Raw genomic sequence first — 20,872 nt, 5'->3', positions numbered from 1 at the left:
CCAGGGTGGCGTAATTTGGGACCCAGTGTCAGAAGAACCCCATCAGTCCTAGGAAGGACAATATCTGGTCTCCGTTGGCTGGAGGACAGATGGACCTGAGGAGGCTACACCGATCTGCTGTCAGGGCCTTAGTGGTAGGGGTGATTTGGAAGCCTAGATAGACAACAGAAGTCTGAGTCAGTTGGGCCTTGGATTGTGAGGCTCTGTAACCCTGGGAGCCAAGGAAATTAAGAAGAGTTGCAGAATGTTGTTGGGAGGTTTCTTCTGAGGGGCTGCAAAGGAGCAGGTCGTCTACATATTGGAGGAGGGTGCTAGGGCGGAGTGAGCATCTGGCCAGGTCTCGGGACAGAGCCTGTCCGAAGTAGTGGGGACTGTCTCTGAACCCCTGAAGGAGCACAGTCCATGTGAGTTGGGTGGTCAGCTGAGTGTCAGGGTCAGTCCAGGTAAAAGCAAAGAGGAATTGGCAGTCGGGGTGGAGTGGGATGGTAAAAAAGGCATCCTTGAGGTCAATAACGGTGAAATGAGAGGTTTTGGGAGGTATGGAAGAAAGGAGGGTGTAGGGGTTAGGGAAAGGAGGGTGTAGGGGTTAGGGACAAGTGGATGGGCAGGGGCCACCGCCGTGTTGATCAGGCGGAGATCCTGCACTAGCCGGTAGTCTCCTGAAGCCTTTCGAACAGGAAGGATGGGCGTGTTACAGGGGGAAGTCGTGGGGATCAAAAGACCCTGTCCTCTGAGACGGTCGATGATGGGCTTTAGTCCCCTGAGGTTATGCGTAGACAAAGGAAACTGGGGCCTGGCTGGGAAGCAGGTGGGGTCTCTTAGCCGGATGAGGACTGGAGGGTGGTGCCGAGCCACCACCAGGACTCGGGTGTCCCAGACCTCAGGATTAACAGAAGAGGTTGGAGGGTCAACAAGTAACATTAGGAAGGCCCCTGATGTGGGAGCCGATCCTGGAGTTAGGTGAAGAATGGCCTTTAGCTTAGCGAGTATATCTCTTCCTAAGAGAGGAGTAGGGCAGGAGGGGATGACCAAAAAGGAGTGGGTAAATAGGCAGGAATCTAATTGGCAGGACAGTGGTTGGGTTTGGAGCGGACACGAGGGTTGGCCGTCAATGCCCATAACCGAAACCTGGGAAGGACGTAAAGTGCCCCCGAAAGAGGGAAGGACCGAATAGGTAGCCCCCGTATCAACTAGAAAGTTGATAGACTTACCCGCTACCTGGAGCGTTACCCTGGGCTCAGCTTGGGTTATCGGGGTTCCCGAGTCTGGGCGGCGTCAGTCATCATTGGAGCTCAGCAGCTCGAAGGCCAGAGGAGGGCAGGAGGTCTCCCTGGGGCGCTCTGGTCCCCGGCCCCTAGAGGTCGGGGCCCGAGAGGCCTGGGGACAGTCACTAGCCCAGTGTCCTCGCTGTTTGCACATCGGGCATGGCTTGGAAGGAGGCCGCGGATTGGGGCACATCTTGGCCCAGTGTCCTTCTTGGCTGCACTTGAAGCAGGCCCCTGGAGGGGGGTTTTGGGACCCCGAGCCCGCCGCCGGCCGCTACTAAGGCCTGGGTTTGTTGGTTTAGGAGGCTTGCCTGAAATTCGGCCTTTTGTTTGAGCCTTGCCTTTCGGCTGGCCTCAGCAATTTCTTCACGGGCGTTATAAACTTTAAAGGCCATTTTTACCAGGTCTCGAATAGGGGTCTGAGGGCCATCCTCGGCCTTGGCCAGCTTTTTTCGGATGTCAGGTGTGGATTGGGAGATAAAATGATTGGCCAAGGTAGCTGCCCCAATGGGGGACTCAGGCGACAGTCTGGTGTATTGAACAAGGGCCTCAGTCAGCCGATTAAGAAACATGGCTGGGTTTTCATCAGGCCCCTGAGTCACCTCATTTAGTTTGAGGAGGTTTACTACCTTATGAGAGGACGTTTCCATTCCATCGAGGATACACTCTATCATATAGCATACCCGCAGCTGGCTGCCACCCCCTTCCTGGTAGTTCCAATCAGGGCTGGTGTCAGGAACTGCCTGAGCTCCCGGGGGGCGCTCGGGGGAGGGGTTGGCACAGTGCCGCTGGTCGGCCTGAGCCTTGGCTGCCGTCCAAATGGCCTGCCTCTCTTCGGGGGTGGTGGTAGATCCCAGGATGACATATATGTCCTGCCATGTTAAGGCATAGGCGCAGGTCAGACCAGTAAACTGCTTAATGTACTGAGTGGGGTTGGAGGAAAAGGATCCCAGCTTGACCTCAATCTGTGCTAAGTCCTGGAGAGAGAAGGGGACGTGGACCTGGGCTAGACCCTCAGCTCCGGCTACTTGTCACAGGGGGAGTAGCCGGGCTGGGGGAGGGGGAGGGGAGGCACCTGGAGGGTTGCTGTGGGAGCGAGTGTGGGAGCTAACCGGAGAAGGGGAGGGAGTGACGAGGGGGAGGGGAGGATACAAGATAGGGTTAAGGGCTGGAGGATCTGGGTCTGGCAGTGGAGCCTCGGGGGCGGGAGCAGGAGCAAAAGAGGCTGGAGTAGGGTTAGAGAGGGAGGGGTTAGGAGGGGCCGGAGAGGAGGGGGAGGAGGTAGGAGGGGCCAGAGTGGAAGGGGAGGGGGCAGGAACCGGAGAGGAAGGGGAGGGGGCCGTGGGAGAGGCGTAGGGAGGGGGGGCCACCAGATCTTCCAGGGGAACAGAGAAAGCAGAGGACTCAGAGACGGGAGGAGTTGGCTCGGTCCGGGAGGGTGGAGTCGGGGGGGCCATGGTGAGTAGGATTTGGCTGGGAGCGCACGTGGTGCACAGGGTGGGGCGAGAGCGCAACGCCCAAAAGGCCTGAACATAGGGGTCCTCAGACCATTTTCCCGTTCTCCGGCAGTAATTATCTAAATCACGGAGGACGTCAAAGTCTAATGTCCCTGTGGCTGGCCATTGTGAGCCATTATCTAGGGAATACTGAGGCCAGGCCTGTGAACACAGAAAAGTGAGCTGCTTGGGGCGGATATATCCCTTTAGTCTTAGGGTCCGCAGGTTAGCCAGCAGGCACTCTAAGGGAGTGGAGTATTGGGGATCAGGTTTGGAGGCTGTCGATCCCATGGCGACCACAGGGCGTGGAGGCAACCCCCACTGTCCGAACGTCTTCGGACGAGTCAAGGGGAGCCGGAGGTCTGTGTAGTCGCGGGGAACGTCTTCCTCACGACCGCAGGGACCCGGAAAGGCCGAAGCCGGAGGTCTACTCAGCCGCTGGGGACGTCTCCCCACCAGCTGGTGACTGGAAAGGCCGAAGCTGGAGGCCGAAGCCGGAGGTCTACTCAGCTGCTGGGGACGTCTCTCCACCAGCTGGTGATCAGGAGGGCCCAGTAAGTGCGCACCCATTACTGGGCCCTAGGAGGTGGTCGCCAGGGAGGGCAGGCCCCAAAGCCGAAGGGACTTACCCCCTATCCTGCCGTCCGGGGGGTTGGTCAGCCGCCTGGGTCCGAGGCTTCCGCGGCGGTGGAGCTCAAGGGGGCCTCAACGGCGAGTGCCGGGGGCCCTCACCTCGGGCCTCATGTTGGGGCGCCAGATGTTAGAAAAAACGCCGCAGGAGGAAAAAAGCCACCTCTAAGGACCGGTGGTAAAGGCCTTTATTAAGCATCGCCCTCGGGCAGAACTCCCGGGGCGGGTGAGTGAGGAGACAAAGGGAGTCTGCGAGGTATGAGGGGTGGGGAGGGGTCTTATAGTCAGGGCCCGGGCGTCCAAGCCAGGTCTTCCCATATAAGGAAGAAAGCGCGGGCTACAGCGGCGGTTGGTATCCAAGGGCTCCGTGTTGGCACCCGATTGGACCAGGCTGCAGGGGGCCAGCCCATGGAAGTTTAGCCAGCCTCCGGAATTTGCCTGTGGCACTTTTCCGGGGCATGCCTCAACATGCCCGACCTTTCAGTCTACCTCTGATGTCGTCTTTTTTTCATCCTGGTGTAGTGTAGTTTTTCTTGACAAAAAGTACTTCCATCCAGGTTGGAGAGAGTCTCTTAAATTATGTCTTTTTTTAGTCCTGGTTGCAGGTCATGAGGCATTTGATCATTATCTAAAGATAGATGACTGAGATATGCTTTAGAAACAAACTTAGGGTGTTTTTTAAGAATTTACTTAAATTTTGCATTAATATCACATAACAGCAAAGAACTATCTAAGAAATGAGTCTTATTACATGCAGCCATCCATTAACAAACTGGGATGTAACATTTTTTGAAATATCTTTTGTTTCTAAAGTTACCCTCATTTTTATCAAATATAACCAAATTAAGGCTAGTCTGTTTGTAAAATAGGTCTGTTTTTACTAATTTTGGTCTGGTGATTTATATAACGATAATTGCTTATAGACTTTTTATTTTGCTTAAACATGTTTAGAATCTCAGACTGAAATTTTAACATAAAACAGGGCTGGGAAACTCACACCAAAGGCTTATCACAGATTTTGCCTAACAAATCTAGGTGAACTCTTTTCGTTTTAAGGTCTCAAAAATTTTTTGAGAGTTTTGTACCTTTTAGTGAGATAACCTTTTTAGCTCATTTGATAAACTTACTGGAAACCTAAGCGTTTTACATTTCTGGAGGAGTCAGATAGAGAAAAATATAATTGTTTTGTTAATAACGTATAATTTTACCAAATTATTTTTATAATTAGTTTGAGAGGAAGGATTTTTTTGTTTTCTTTTTTGTTTTTTACTCTTGGAAAACACAAGATTTCAACCTGTAATGTTTTAGATAGAAACCATAAAAGTTATAAGCAATGTTTGCCTTAAGCTATGTGAATGTACTGTGTATTTACCCTAGACTCTACCTTCAAGTAGGTTCTGCCTAAAGGCTCAGAACTGACTTCACAAGCCAATATGCTTTACTCATAAATTGTTCTCCTAATCTATGTTAATGAAGCTATATATTTCCTCATGTCAATCATTTTATGGCCCAGGATGACTCACCTGGTGCCATCTCCATGTATCTTGTGAATGAGGGGCCTGCTGCCATTCCTTTCTCTAATTAGTAGACTGCTAGTAGCTATATAACATCCAGCTAAAGACGAGTAGGGGGGACTCCCTTCTGATGTCTATGTCAGAAGCTTTCTCTCTTTTACACTTTAATAAAACTTTGTGATACAAAAGCTCTGAGTGATCAAGCCTCATCACTGGCCCCAGATTGAATTCTTCTCCTGAGGAGGCCAAGAATCCCAGCATCTTTCATGATTAGGCAACAACCTTTCAAAACACTGGTCTTTTCAAAAAATGATGAAAAGTGATGAGCATACATATGCATATGAATGAAATGGGACCTGTATCTCAAACCACATAAAAATAAATCTTCCCTCAACATAAATACAACACAATCAGCCCTTCATATGCATAGATTCTCTAACTGTGAAGTCATACAAATATGGACATAAAATATTGTAATAAATTCCAAAGTTTAAAAGTGGTGAATATTGACTTTCACCTGCTGGCACTTCTTTACATGTCATCTCCATTATATTAGCTATGACAATGAATCAAGTCACTTACACTGTGTCCAACTCTTTGGGATCATATGGACTAGGGCCCACCAGGCTCCTCTGTTCATGGGATTCTCCAGGCAAGGATACTGGAGTGGGTTGCCATGCTCTCCTTCAGGAGATCTTCCTTCCCCAGGGATCGAACCCATATCTCCTATGTCTCCTGCATTGGCAGGTGGGTTCTTTACCACTAGCACCACCTGGGAAGCCCCAAATCCACATGGTATATACAGAACCATTCCTCAAAGAAAACTGAAGAATGACTTTAAAATCTCAAACAAAACATGACTATACGTGTTTTCAACCTTCGTGTAGCAAGGGTTTCTTCAATCTGACAAGTGCCATGGACCGATGAAGGACTATGTGAAGAATACTTCAAAGTCGATTTGGCAAACACAGTCTAAGTTGGCTATATTCAGTCCTCAAATGAATAAGAATGTCATTAGTAGTGGTCATTTCAAATAAGTAGCATATGAAGCTGTTTACACTTATTGTGATTCGCGGTATACCACATTCACAAATTTCAGTAACATTTGTGCAAAAACTATACATTTCTCAGTGGAAGCTTCTACATGAACTGTTGAGATCAGAGCTCTAACTCATACAGGCGTACTTTTACTTTTTAAATGATCCTGCATGATAATCAAACAAAACACTGGATTAAGGCCTAGACAGTGTTTGAGCTCTGTACTAAATGATTTCAAAGCTAGTAGATGGAATGAGCTGATGAGGAAGACTATGAATGAGTCACCTTCTTCAACTTGGTCAAACTGCTGATAGTCATACAAGTTAATGAAAAGTTAAGCCTGTTCTCATTAAATCAGTTTAAAAGAAATAGAATAATAAAACAAATTAGTAAATCTTGCTTTCTTAATAAACATTGTATTATTTCTGCACAGCTGTGTTACTGGCATTAATAGAATACCTTCAATAATAACTTGTCACAGTGAAATGGATTCACATTCTATATCTATTCACATCTATAATTGATGCCATAGCTGTTTGATACTATTGCTTGAATGAATACAACTTATGTGACTTCACAAACTACAAACTACTACTAACATATTAGGTATTAAAATACCTTGAGTGACATAAGTGTTAAGACTTAGTAGAGTTGCTCTCATAAATAATGACAGTATTACTCACTGTAGCCATAGTACTGGAATCTGTACATTAACACCCCTGCAAAGGAAACTGAAAGGATCGAATAATAATAAAGGAACTTCATAACTATAAATTTAATCCTACCGTAATCATTCAACATTGTATGTTTTTTTTTAAACTAACTTTCATAGTTGGTCTCCTCTAACCTCTTCTGTGTTCACTTTGTGCTATACTTATTGCTAACAGCAAAATTACCATAGGAGCTCTAATAATTTTTTTTTTTACTTGCAATGCTAGTGATAGAACCAAAGGCTGATATCTACATCAAATGGAAGAAACGTAATGGAAACTGTAAACAACTTTATGTAATAACATTGCCGTGCTCCTATACAGTCAAATGGACATTCAAAAGGATATGACTTTTCTGAATGTTTATTTCAGAAAGTTAGAATTGGATGACTGCAAACAGTAAAACTAATAATATATTAATACATAATATTAATAGTATACAGTTGGTCATTCTTTTGCCTATTCTACCACAGCTAACTGACTGGAAGTCAGTTTTAGTAACTACTACTAACATAAGACCCTCACCAATAAGTGAAGATATATAGGAAAATCCATAATAGATCTAAAAACCATCAAAGATAAAATGATGATCAAAAAAATACAGTGACATCTTAGTGGGTATAAGAAACAGGATGATTATGAAAGCAAAGCCAACAATCATGTACAAGCCATGGAAGCCTGTGTCTGTCACGAGTGTTGACTTTTTATCCTTCATCTAAGGTTGTAAAAAGTGCTTTGTAAAATCCTGAGGTTTGCAGTTGTAACCTCCTGAAGAGACTGCAATAAAAAGGGTTTCTAGAATATCCTGATGATTTCCATCTACTAGGCTGTGGTGAGCTCAAGCTCAGGGAGAAAGGGCATGTTGCTACTCAGCCTAGTACAAGTGTAGAAGCAACACCTCAGTGATTAAACCTTTAAAGACTCGACAAATATGAGAATGACTGGTATGAATAAACCTTCAGAAGTACCTTCTCAGACCTCCCGTCATACGCACAAGCATAATGAAAACACTGAGTCTTCATGGTTTCACACAAAATTAGACTCACTTATGACTTTGCTTTGAGAGGAGTTGAACTACTCATTGTTAAAGAGAAATGATCCTTTCTTCTCTGAAGATTTGTTAATCATTCAGTTGGGTGTGGTGAATAAAATACTTGAGGATCTAAAACATAAAAATGCAATAGGCAAAACACATAAAATTTTTGCTCCCTTTCTCAAAGGATGGGATATTTTGTATTTGCACTGATTTTATGTCTTGACTTTGTGTACAATTATATATTGATATTTTTAGTTGAAATACAATAGGACTAAAAATATTGATATAATACTAATAAATCATGTGGGTATGTGTGGTTGTCACATATGATTCACAGGAGATTTAAATTCACAGTTGTCAACATAAAGGATGAATGCTATTTAGCTCCCTCATGAATCTACACCATGAATGAAGAGCTTTTCTCAAAATATTTCACTGAGGGAACTACAAGGATGATAGGCATAATACAATGCTTCAACTCATGGATTTCTAAGCATCACTCACAATACAGATCTGATTTTCAACATTCGGGTTCTCTCAGTGTCCTTGAACAACATTTGTTTTTCTGTATACAGAAGAAAAAAACTCATGAATATCAAACTTGTTCACGTAAAACGAGTGTATGAATTGTTATCTTCTTGATGCAGGGATCAAACCCACATCACTTCCATCTCCTGCACTGGTAGGCAGATTATTTACCGACTGTGCCACCTAGGAATCAATATACATTTCAGTAACCACTGCCATCAGCTTCTACTGTTCATGACCGAAGTAGGAGAAAGAACATTGGGAGAAGTACTCATAAATGTACTCATAAGAAGTATTCATAATTCAAGGAACTGTTATACTGGGTACTCCAGTTATTACTGGGACAAGTCAATTCCTCCAATCATGATGGGTATAACTGAAAAATTATTACAAATTCATGGGATGTGAGGTCTACACGATAAATGTGTTCATCTTATGCTACTGCTTCAGGTATGCCTACTTCAGCATGAAGGACTGCACTTAAAGGGATGCCTGCTATTCCAGCTCAAGCAACAGATACTGAAGTACAGATCATTGTCCTTTGTTGAAAATAATCAGCAGTTGACAATATATGTAAGATGCCAGAGCAAGCCTTGGGATGGAACTCTAAAAACAGGTTAGGCCCTCTTTTTGCCAAGCCCTGTGATAAAATACAAATCAAAAAAAGAAAAACAGCATCGATTTTGTCAGGACTTCCTCACCTTTTCTTTCTGGATGGCAGGAAGCAGACATTGAGGCCAGATGACTGCAGGATTTAATTGTGAGCTAACATTGGGTGGGGTGGAAGCTCATCACTCTAGTAATAATGTGGCTCCATTAAACCCTTTGACTTTCATTCACTTCATGTACATAGAGTTCTATAATCCTTCATTAAGGAATTAAATAAGCTATACTTCCTTACATCTTCACAATCTCTTGGTTTACACTAATGTAAATTCCTAGTCCAGCACTTATATGATGAGTATTACAGGTAGTAATAGTGCATAAATGATGATGAGCAATGACAGGAAGTTTATTTATTCTGTTTGAGTTCTCTATTTTTATATAATTGATCAGTGAAATATACTTACAGATGTGAATATTTTAGTGGCATGTATAAATACATGTTGAGTAGTGCTATGATAACTCATAGTGTTGGCACAATAATTATTATGGCTATTATGTCTTTTTCATATATTCCCTTTGAGATTCTGTTCCATTATACATTATCATAAGATATTCAATACAGTTTCCTAAACTGTACAGTAGGTCCTTGTGGTTTCTTTCATATATAGTACTACATATTTGTTAATAATTCAAACAAAAATTGGTACCAAATATTCATAGTGACATTATTCACAATAGCCCAAAGGTAGAACCCATTCAAGTGTCCATCGGTGGGTGAATGAATATGCAACACAGGGTATATTCAAAAGCTTGAACAGAATTCTACCATACCAAAAAGAAAAAAAAAAATGAAATGGTGCTGCCACTGTGCAAGACATTACAGAAATTACTCCAAAACTAACACATGGAATAAATATATAGTTCAATTCTAATTCATGCTATGTACCCAAAAGGTTTGGAAAAAGGGGCTGAAAAAAATGCATATATCTTCAGTCATATTCATAACCGCATGATTCACACTGGCCAACAACAGAAGCAATCTAAGTGTCCATGGCAGCCAATTCCATAAACAAACTGTGGTATACACACAACGGAATATGATTCAGCCCTTAAAAGTCAGTAATTCTGACAATGCTACAACGTGGACGAACCTTATGGTCATTATATTAAGTGAAATAAACCAGACCAAAAAAGGAGAAATGTTCTGTGATTCCACTAGTATGAGATATCCAAACAAGTCAAATCCAAAGCCAGAAAAAGCAGAAAGTGATCCCCAGGGATTGAAGAGAGTTCATGTTTCATGGACCCCACCCAGTTTCCCTTGGGGAAACTGACTTCCCATGACATCTCCAAAACCAGTTATACAATTAATTGGAAGCCATATCCAATCAAATGAATGTAGACATAATTTTACAATTTACACCAACCTCACTCGAACTTCTCAATAGACAAAAGGCAAAACTGTATCTATGGTACCTCAGCTCTGCTTAAAACTGTATCTACACTACCTCAATTTTGCTTATGAAATTTAACAACAAAAAAAGAAAATGCTAAAGTCTATCCAAAAAAGGATATAAAACATATATAACATTAGCTTTAAAAAATTAGAAATTTAAACTGTGAAAAACCATATTCACAAAACTTAAACACAAGCCACAGAAAAATACATTTACAAAATACATATCTGATAAAGGATTGTACTCCAAATATACCAAAAAATCTGGAACAAACAACCTCATTAAAAATGTATAAATCTGAACACCTGGCCAAAGAAAATATACAGATATTAAATAAGCATATCAAAAATACTCAATCACATCTCATTAGGAAAGTACAACTAAAACAACAGTGAAGTAGCACTGCACACATATTAGATCCAGTAAACTCAACAAAAGGGAGGGGGGCTTCTCTTGTGGCTCAGTGGTAAAGAATCTGCCTGACAATGCAAGACACTCAAGTTTGATCCCTTACCCAGGAAGATCCCACATGCCACAGAGAAACATAGCTGGATTCTTCCACAGCTAAACAAGGCTCACCTGTGACCTGAACACTACATGTCTAGTACTTAGTAAACAGCTTTGAAAAAGCATCCAGACAAAAACAATCACACAATCATACACAACAGCTCTACTTGTAACAGCTGAAAACTTTCAAATATCAGGATGTCTTCGGTGGATGACTGTGCAAGCAAATTGGGATACATCCAAAGTGAAGGGGAGAAAATGCTACCACAAAATATACTGCTTCAGCATGAGAATTAGTTGGAACCAATTAACTTTTTCTTTTAAACAGGACACATGGGTAGAGAGGGAGGTGGGAGGGGGGATCGGGATGGGGAATACATGTAAATCCATGGCTGATTCATGTCAGTGTACAACAAGACCCACTGCGGTATTGTAAAGTGATTAGCCTCCAACTAGTAAAAATAAATGAAAATAAATAAATAAATAATAAAAAAATAAAAATAAAGAGAACACAGGATAGTCTCTGAAACCCAAGTTCAAGACGGCTCTTCTGTGAGTCACATTTACCAGAGAAATCTCATTTCAAAGGAATCCTCTGTATATACCAGATAGAAGGGTGACAGTTTTGTGAAAATCTTTTTTTTTTAACCAATAGGGAAAGCTAAGACATAAATCTGCACAACCATACCCTTCCTTTCCTTTGGTTTTATTTTTTTAATAATTATTTGTTTTTTTATTTGGCCGTGCCAGGTCAACCTTCGTTGAGGCAAGCCAGATATTTAGCTACAGCATGCAAATGCTTAGTTGTGGCATGGGAGATCAAGTTCCCTGATCAGGGATTGAACCTGGGCCTCCTTCTTTGGGAGTCTTAGCCACTGGACCACCAGGAAGTCCCTGTTTTATTTTTAGATGAAGATATATATCTAAGAAGTATATCTAAGGTGATATACTGGGCCATTTCAGTCACTGACTCAGTTTCCTGAGTTTCTCCAAAGCATGCACAAGGTACACAGTATTAAACTGGTTTGCAAAACAAGTAAAGGTAATTCACACAACAACATTGTATGCTTACAAATATATAAATGGTAAATGGCATGTTATTTATTTTTAATTACTATGAGGAAAAAAGAATGCAGTATTCATACATGCTACAACATGAATAAACATTAAAACCATCTTTAGTGAAAGAAAATCCATATAGAAAAGGCCACCCAGATCCCATATCCACCACGTCTGCTTTAAATCCATCAAGTTTGTCCAAATAACTGAAAATCTCAGTAACACTATAAAAAAAGAAAAAAGGATGAGGATGGAAAAAACATATATTCATACAATTGAACAACTGCTGAAAGTGGAAGTGGGGCTGTGGATTACATTATAATGTAGAAACCATATGATTTCCTGATTTTGGAGGTTATGTGTTGGTTCTGCAGGAGAATGCACCCATTTTGGATAAAAGACAGAGTATTTTAGATGATGTGGCAAATGTGAGTACTTTTTCCCATTGCTAGGAGTTTTCTGTACATTTTAAATTACTGAAAAGTAAATTATGTTTCAAAACAACCATGTCAATACCACAAAAGAAAATCAGATTGGACAGGCATGAAACTTTCCTATAGAGGCCAAGACTTACCCAGACAAAGTTCAAGGGAATCTGTGATGCTCACTGCCCTTGAAGGAGTCCACATGGAATGAAGAAGTACTGTGGGAAGTCTATTAGTAACCACCATGTCTTGGGTCCTCTGGATTACCTATTGCAGGAGAAAAAGATTTTACAAATAAAATTTTCCCTGTAACGTCACAAAAAGTTGTTATACTACATTCAGTAAAGCTAAATCATTTTGGATCAATTTACAATCATATAAAATACTACAATTTACAATCCCAATCAATATACAAAAATCAGTTGCGTTTCTATACACTAATAACAATCAGAAACAAAAGTTAAGAAAATCCCACTTATAATTGCATCAAAAAGAATAAAACATCTAGCAACAAACTTAATCAAGGACATAAAGACCAGTAGTCAGAAAACTAGAAAGCACTGAAAGAAACCAAAGAAAACACAAAGAAACAGAAAACTATTCCATGCTCATGCACTGGAACAATGAAGAATTAAAATGTCTATTCCAACCAAAGCCATCAACAAATACATTGACTGCAATCACAAAATGATATTCCATGCCATTTTTCACAGTAATAGAAATATTCCTAATATTAGGCTGCTACTATTGAACAGGATCTTAAACAGCCAAAAAGACTCTGAGAAAGAAGAACACAGATGGATGCATCTTCTTCTCCAACTTCAAACTACATTACGGAGCAGTAGGAAGCACCACAGTGAGGAACTGGCACGAACACAGACAGGTGGACTCAAGGAAGGCATAGAGAGCCCTGGAGTGAACCTACATGTATGCAGTCAGTTCATGAACATCAAACCAGGAACGAGCGAAGAGGAAAGGACAGACTTCTCAAGAAACAGTGTCAGGAAAACTGGCCACCTGCACTGAAGAACATCACTGGTCATCCTCTAGATCATCTAAAAGAAATCTAACTGAAAACCCGCCGTTTTGCACATGGAGCTCTTCCCCCGCGCCCCCAGTCCTCTGAGATGGACCTCCGGTCAGCACTCAGCTGGACACAGGAAACGCCTACTTTGTCCTCATTTTTCCCTCCTGCAGCACCTCCCTGCTGGGGCACTGAGGCAAGCCCGCTCCTCTCAGCCTGGACGCAGCCCCGTTTCCAGAAGCCCGAGCCCTGACAGCCCTGAGGAGAGAAAGCTCCTGCCAGCTGGTCACTGAGCCCAGTTTGAAGGCAAAGCGTCCTGCGGCCGCGGGTCAGAGGGGGCTTTGGCGCCCCCTGCGAGCCGCCGGAGAAGAGCGGGCAGCCCCGCGCTCACACACCCCAGAGGGCTCACCCAGAAGCAGCTCTGCGGGAGCGCTCAGACTGGAAGCCTAAACCCAAATGGAGCCGAATAGCTCCACGACCCCCCTCAAAACATGGTAAGGAACAATCACAGCCTGCATGGAATGCGGCCACAAAAAGGATCACATTTGAGGCACTTCTAATGAAGTGGATGAACCTAGAGCATATTAAACAGGGAAGTCAGTCAGAAAGAGAAAAACTTGGACTCTAGAAGGATGGTCCTGACGAATCTGTTTACGTAACAGCAGTGGAGATGCAGACATAGAGAACAGACTTACGGACAAGGGTGGGGAACAAGAGGGAGAGGGTGAGATTAATGGGGAGAGCAGCATGGATGCATGCACACCAACCTAAGCTGGGAATTTGCTGTCTGACTCAGGGAACTCAAACTGGGGCTCTCTGATAGCCTAGGGAGGTGGGAATGGGTGGGACATGGGAGGGAGATTCAAGAGCAAGGGGCCACACGTACCCCTACGGTACATTCAGGTTGACGTGTGACCAATCAAACCAATATTGTAAAGCAATGATCAATCAACTAAAAATAAATAACTGTTAAAAAAAACCAAGATGGAATGAAATGAACATAAACACAAACTTTGAAACACTGTAATTCAATTTAAAAAGCTATTAAAATTTTAGAAAACAACAAAAGATCTACATGACCTTTGGTCTGGTGATTAGTTCTAACACACAACAAAAAAGCCAGCTTACCAAATTATTAATATAAATTATTTAAAACATTGATTTTTACAATTTTATATATTTACTCTGTGAAGGACCTTACTCGAGAGAACCAAAAGACAAACTGTTAAATGAACCACTGACCAACCACCCTTGCCAGGCAACAGAGAAGAGAAAACACTTGCAGGAGTCATCTTACAACAGGAGGTCCTGGTAAGGATCAAGGAACTCACAAGCTACCACCAACAAGAATTCTGGAGTGGTCAAAAGGAGATGGGAAACTCCAGTCCAGAGGTCCTACCAACCTCCCAGGATCCTCCTCACTGGAATCCATCTCGGCTGAGTGATGCGTGTGCCCCCAGGAAGGATCCCAATTCAGAATGACTGGCAAGAGACAAACTGGAAACTAACCCAATGACCATAAAACCTGATACTGTGAGTCATGTGGCAGAGCAGTTCTCTCCATTTCCCTCACCCTCCTGCCCTCCGCCCCAGCAGCCCTTCCAAATAAAGCCTCTCGCTTGGACAGCACTCCTCTCCTTGGACAATTCATTTCCAAGTGTCAGACAAGAACCCACTCTCAAGCCCTAGAAGGGATCCCCCTTCCTCCATCAAAACCAATATCCAGAAGAAATATCTTCAAAATGCTATCTTGTAGAGAAGGAAATGGCACCCCCCCCCCACCCAGTATTCTGGCCTCAGAAATCCCAGGGACAGAGGAGCTTGGTTGGCTAAAGTCCAATAGCAGGGCATTTCTGAGGGGAGGAAACAGTCCCAGGGAAGTTGAGGTGCTCGCCAAAAGCCCCAGAGGTTTTGATAGCACAGCCAGAACTGTGACTGAGGATTTCCAGCTGCCAGGCCTCTTGATCCTCGCCTCTTTCACCAGATACATGTGTGGAAAACTAGAATCGAGAATGTGCCCTGGTGGCTCCATGGTAAAGACTCCGCTTGCCAGTGCTGGAGATGTAGGAGTGATCCCTGGTATGGGAAGATCCCACATGCTATGGAGCCCATGTGCCACAACTGTGGAGCCTGTGCTCTCGACCTGGAAGCCACAATGCCAAGCTCACATACTGCAACTACTGAAGCCCATGAGCCTGTGCCCCACAACAAGAGGAGCCACTGCAGTGAGAAGCCCGCACACCACTGGTTATGGCCCATGCTCACCCAAACTAGGGAAAAACCCACACACGAAGGCCCAACACAGCCAAAAATAAATAAAATCATTTTCCTAAAAAATGCATATCTGACAAAGAATCCGTACTCAAACTGTCCAAGAACACTAGAGCAAATAAGCCCATTCATAACTGGTAAAGACTGAAATAGACACCTGGCCATGGAGGGTATACTGATAGTAAACTCTCCTACAGAAACATACTCAAGATACTGGTGGGATGCATGCACAGCCCCCTTTGGAGGACAGTCTGAAAGTTTTTTCAGTAACCACATGGGACAAGCACTGAATTCTACACATGACAAGTGGTGGAAGCCAGGTATCTTACCATTGTAATGGGAAGTTACAGATAAACAAAAGGAAAGGTTACAATATCTATGGAGACATCATCACACATTACCTTTAACTGAATATGTTCAAAGGTAAGTTGGAATACATGTATATATTTCCATGTATTGTCAGCTGAGCATATTTAGCTCCTACATGTATGTTTTAAATATCATTCTCTAATAAAAGGGAACAGGCCATCCCTGGTGGTCCGATGGTAAAGAATCTGCCTACCAATGCAGGGAACATGGGTTCAATCCCTGGTCTTAGAAGATTCCACATGCCTGGGGGCAACTAAGCCCCCATACAACTATTGAGGCTTGCATACTCCAGAGCCCAAGTTCTGCAAACCAGAGAAAGCGCTGCAATGAGAAGCCATGGCACGGCACCTAGAGGGTAGCCTCTGCTCACTACAACTAGACAAACTAGCAATAAAGCCCCAGCACAGTCAAAGATAATATAATGTTAAAAAAAAAAAAAAGGACAGAAGTTCTTTGAAGAAATGACTGAGACTAGGGGTGAGACAGTAAATATATAAGCCAGGGTAATCTTAATTTATGAGAAAGTAAAGAAAGTAAAGACAACTATCAAGCTGTCCAAACTGATAAAAATAAATGATTACATAGTTTTATCTGTATACACTAGCAAATAACAATCTGAAAAGGAATTTAAGAAAACAATTCCCTTTCAATAATGTCAACATTAATAAAATACTTTGCCATGGATGTAATGAGGATGACAAGACTGGCACACTGGAAATTAAACACGATTGCTGAAAAATATCCTAGATACATGTACAGATATTCCATAGTGATGGAAAGACTTAGGATAGCAATACCATGGAATGCATCTTCAATCTGAAATGAAGATTCAATGTGAATTACAAATGGCTGAAAGGTTGTTGCTAGACCATGAAAGATGCCAGGATTCTTGGCCTCCAGAGGAGAAGAATTCAATTCAGAGCCAGTGACGAAGCTTGATCACTCAGAGCTTTTGTGTCATAAAGTTTTATTAAAGAATAAAAGAGATAGAGAAAGCTGCTGACATAGACTACCCCCTGCTAGTCTTTAGCCAGATGTTATACAGCCACTAGCAGTCTGCTAATTAAAGAAAGGCAATGTCTCAGAAAATGGCACCGGGCCCCTCACCCATAACATGCATTGAGATAACATTGGCAGCAGGTGAGTCATCCTGGGCCATAAAATGATTGACATGAATCTTGAAAAAAGGCTGATTTCCAAGCAAATATATAGTTTCATTAACATAGATTAGGAGAACAAGGTATGAGTAAAACATACTGGTTTGTCAAGTTGGTTCTGAGCCTTTAGGAGGAACCGACTTGAAGACAGAATCTAGGGTAAATACATACTACATTAACATAGTTTAAGACAAACATTTCCATAAGAAAAATGCATTGTTTAGCTCAAGGTTTGAGAAAAGTTAAATTCAGGTGGAGCCAGGAGTCGTCATGACAACACAGAATTTTAAGAGAAACCTCCTTTTAAATTTGTATCGAGAAGGGGGGGAAATGTAACACTAGTTTGTTTCCCTACCTCTTAAGAGAGAGAGAAAAAACATCGGACACTTGCAGCCTATTTTCTCTGTCTGGAGACCCCTGGCTTTCCTGCCTGTTACCCTCTGGAGGCCTTTAGGAAGCAATACACAAGCTGACCCTAACATACATGTGGGATGACAAGGGACTCCAAGGAGCCAAAACAATCACATGAGTCTGCAGTTCAAAGGTCCTCTGGTATGCTGTGCTAAGTCGCTTCAGTCACGGTGGACTGTCAGAGCCCATCAGACTCCTCTGTCCATGGGAATTTTCCAGGCAAGATACTGGAGCAGGTTGCCACGCCCATAACTCCAGGGGATCTTCCCAATCCAGGGATCGAATTCCTGCATTGGCGGGTAGGTTCTTTACCACTAGCACCACCTGGGGCAAAAGTGCCTAAATGGAGATCAGGGAAACCTAGTTAGCATAAGGGACTCAGAGAAAAGGAAGTGAGGGAAGGAGATTGTTAGTCACATTCAGAGAAGCCCAGCAGGTAGTTCTGCAGGTGGAAGAGGAGGAGGAAGCAGGCTGGAGCTGTGTAGAAGATGAAAGAGGGAACTAAAGCAGGGGCCCCCAACCTCTAGGATCTAAGGCCTGATGATCAGAGGTGGAGCTGATGAAATAATAGGAATAAGTGTTCGGTCACTCAGTCATGCCCAACCCTTTGTGACCCTACGGACTGTAGCCCACAAGACTCCTCAGTCCATTGAATTCTTCAGGCAAGAATACTGGAGAGGGCTGTCATTTCCTTCTCCAGGAGATCTTCCTGACCCAGGGATTGAACTTGGGTCTCCTGCATTGCAGGCAGACTCTTTACCAACTGAGCCACCAGGGAACAGAAAGAGAAATAGAGTGCACAATAAATGGACTGCACTTGAAACATCCCCTAACTTTCCCCCACGCCTGTCTGTCAAAAAATTGTCTTCCAAAAAAATTCCCAAGGTCAAGGAAGAAACATCAAGTGTACTCATCTGTCCCAGGTTGCTGGCTTAGGGAGATGCTGAAGCAGGGGTGTCCCAAGAGGTAAACCCTCCCTTGCGTGGGGTCCTCAACAGACCTCCAAAAGCCTTGGTGATGATCAGAGAGATTTGTTTCATTTTTTTTTTAAATATCCTTGTGGGATAAACTTAAAACTTAGCAATTCTGTTACAGTCTTCCTAAGAAAAAGTTTTCTTTCTTTACTGATCCGTGAAGTACCAACTGTGATGATCACTGCTCTAATATACCTCATAGTGTTGCTGACACTATGCATATAATTGTGTGACATTGAACTTATTCAATATAAAAATGATGAAGCATCTGCCCTGTGCCCAGCACTTTCCAAGGGTTGGGGAGTACAGTGAAAATACTCCATAAGATGCACAGCTGGTAGGCACATTCTTTAAAAAAGCCTTTTACACTTCCACCAATAGTTTATTCTCAATGTCAACACTTGCCAATTAATGACCATGCTGGGTAGAAAGCTCATTAAAAACCCAGGAGCCAGGGTTCCTGGAAGGATATCCCATTCTCCCTTGGACAGTCCTCCACCTTCTCTGGCTCTCAGTTTCCTCATCTGCAAAATCATGGACAACTAACTATAATTCATCCCTGGAACCCAAGTCTATTGAGAGGGATGGGAAATATTACTCCAAGGCCTGGATGATAGACCAGATTTAAAGAAAAATATGTCATTGCTGCTTTTCCATCAAACAGACAACTACAATGAAGGAAGGAGTCCCTGGCCCTAAGGAATTTGCCTAGGGGTCTAGTCTGGGAAATTCTTACACATCAGGAGATGGCTCTGAGCTGGATTTCCACAAACAAGAACATCCATGCAAAGGACAAGCCTGCAGAGCTCTGTGCCCATCGGTCACAAGAAGAGACTGCCTCCCGACAGCCAGCAGCATTTACAAGTGACCTCCTAAGACCTTCACCAAACTACAGGGGCACCGCTGGCTTTTCTGTTTCCCTCACTTTTCTGACTCTTTTCTTTAAAAAAAAAAAAAAAGAAAAGAAAAGCACATTTCTTCATAGAATGCCACAGTAGAAGAAAAATAGGCCTTCAATTTTTAGACCTCAGTTTGCAAAAAAACTTGGAGCTTTTTTTTTTAATTAAAGCACCACATAATTTAAAATTTTTACACGTTCTAATTATTCAGTTCCAAAACACCACACTTATTGCACAGGGTCCCTATGGAAAGGCCTCCTTTCAGAGGACAGCCACAGATTCCACCATGAAAGGGCAGCAAGGTGCCCTCCTCCTTTCTTTTCTGCCTGGGTGGCCACCAGGTTTTTAAATCCATGCAGTCTACTAAGTTTCTAGGGTGCAATTCATGGACCCTTCCCTTTCCCATCCCAGCAGGTGATTAAGGGCCCACTGGACTGCAAACTGCCGGTAGCAGGGCTGGGCCAGCCAGCCAGAGTAAGGGTTGTGGAGTGCCCAGCAGGTGAAAGAGATCACCAGGCAGGATAAATCCCTTGGACTTCCTGGGGACCTCACTGCAGACACTAGGCTGCTTGGGAAAATCGCGAGGGTCTGAGCTTTATGCAAAGGGGTGAAGTGGTAAAGGCCTTGACCCCAATGGCGAGGCCTTTCTGCGACCTCCAGGTTAGGGGGCTCTGAGACTATGCCAACAGAGAGGGCAGAATACGTGGTTCCCTGCTCCACCCTGCGCCACTGAGCCCCAGTTCCCTTACCTGTGGTCCGTACCCCTCCGCTCTGCTCACTGGATGCTGATCGATGGGGATCCAGGAGTCCACGAAATGGGCATTCCCAGTTGCAGTGGAGACCCCTGAGACCTGGGACCCACTGCCTAGGAGCTTAGAGGAGGCACGCTCCACCCCCGACGCGGGCTAGGTGTGCTCCGCCCATATGCCCACTTCCAGGAGAGGCCCGCGGGCCTCCCTACTGCCGCCAGGTGAAATCCATCCAGGAGCAAATCCACCCCAACTAGACAACCCAAGCTTTTTATCAGCTGTAAAGTGAAGTCGCTGTCCTGTCCAACTCTTTGTGACCCATGGACTGTAGCCTACCAGGCTCCTCCGTCCATGGAATTTTCCAGGCAAGGGTACTGGAGTGGGTTGCCATTTCCTTCTCCAGGGGATCTTCCCAACCCAGGGGTCGAACCTGGGTCTCCCGCACTGCAGGCAGACGCTTTACCATCTGAGGCACCAGGGAAAGCCCATGCTAGGTACCTGGAAAGGGGGAGGCGGGCTAGGCGCAGGGCGCGCCCCGCCACCGCCCCGACTTCGACCACCACCGCGTCCCCGCCCGCGGGCCTCGACCCTGCCGGCCAATGACGCATGGGGGCCCCCAGTGCGCCGGTCGACCGCCGCCTGGAGGTCCCCGCCGACGCCAAACAACCACCCCCACATCCCCGCTAAACGGGCAGAGCCCTCCCCCACCACCTCGTACACCCGTACGGCCGCCCCCCCCCCCCCCCC

This window comes from Cervus canadensis, chromosome X, assembly GCF_019320065.1.
Source record: "Cervus canadensis isolate Bull #8, Minnesota chromosome X, ASM1932006v1, whole genome shotgun sequence".
Lineage (NCBI taxonomy): Eukaryota > Metazoa > Chordata > Mammalia > Artiodactyla > Cervidae > Cervus > Cervus canadensis.
This window is presented reverse-complemented; position numbering follows the sequence as displayed.